Here is a 1,513-nt window from a genome sequence, read left to right on the forward strand (position 1 = left end):
TTGACATAACGTGAAAGCCATCGATGAAAAAATCAAAAGCTGGAGGAATAAAAGAGGAAATTAAAAGATGAATTGTAAGGCAAGTTTTGGTTTAGGTTTTGGTTGTCCTAAATGATCTTTTAATTATCAATATTATCATGAAAGTGAAGAATTGAACCTTCACCTATGGAACTCAATGTTTGGAATTGTTTTAATTGGAGGATTAATGCTTTAAACTTGATTATGAAGCTTACCGAGTGCTAGAGTTTAGGAGAAGGTAATGCACAACATTAATGTATTTTAGAATTATATTCTCTGGATTGTTTTTTTAAACCACTTGAGCTTATAGAAATTATCTTATAGTTCTTGATGTATTTTTCACATACTTTGCTCAGGACTAGCAAAATGCTGGTTGGGGATTGTGTTAAAGGTCAAATATTGCATATTATCCCCCATTTGTATCTTAGTTTTATGATCATGATAATGTTTAATGTTCTATTTTACTCATGTTTGTGTTGTAAGGTGAATTTAAGAGCTTGGATTGAAAAGGTTGCTAAAAGCTTGGATTTGATGCTCAAGAATCACCAAGGCAAGGGATGGATCTTAGGAGACCAAGATTGAAGAATTCACATGCTAAAGATCTAAGAAAACCAAGTGAGGAATGAAGAGAATCAAAGATTTAAAGTGAAGAAAAGGAATCCTGAAATAGTCTTAAAAAAGTATATTCTGAAACTTTGTGTCATTTTGTGAAATTACGCAGAGTGAACTATTTTGGAAAACTATGTAGAGTGAAGTCTATTTTAGCAAACTGTGTAAATTTGCGATGGTTTCTAGAGTTTTCCAACTAGGCGTGAAAGTTGGAATTCCACAACTATAAATAGGACTCCTTAGGATGTTTCTAGGCATCTTCTATGGTTTAAGGAGTGGAGCAAAAGGGCAGAGAAGCCGTCGCCAAGAGTTTTTTTTTCTTCCTTAATTGTTTTTATGTTTTTCTTAAGAGACTTTGGTCTAATCATGTTTATGGTTGGCTAAACCTCTTAGCTAGGGCTAAGAGGTGAAGCTTGTAGTGTGGTGGGATGTTTCTATTACTTTAATTCATGTTTATGTTGAACCTTTTTTATTCTAATTTGATTTTAAAGGAATGCTTTCAGTTTTTAATGATTTATTATAACTTAAATTATAGTAGATCTGCAATAGATTTGAGTATTTTCTTTTCCTTACTTTAAGATTTTGGGATTGGTAAATCTTTTTGTTGGCCAGCGTCCCATGGGCATGGTTTGGTGATGGAATCCCTTCCAAGTATCACGATTCTTCTCCTTTGAGAATTAGATCAATAAAAGTTTAGATTTGGTTTTATTGATATATTTTCCAATTGGATAAGATATGACTCCATTTCTAATTGTGTTACCTGAATCAAGTAAGAGGGCTCGTTGATCACTACAAGTGGATCCTTGGAACCCTAGTTCCTACCTTTAAATTCTTAGTTTTAATTACTCTCTCAAATACTTTTCACATATTCTTCTAGTTCTACTTC

The sequence above is a fragment of the Magnolia sinica genome, chromosome 13, assembly GCF_029962835.1.
Source record: "Magnolia sinica isolate HGM2019 chromosome 13, MsV1, whole genome shotgun sequence".
In the NCBI taxonomy this organism is placed as follows: domain Eukaryota; kingdom Viridiplantae; phylum Streptophyta; class Magnoliopsida; order Magnoliales; family Magnoliaceae; genus Magnolia; species Magnolia sinica.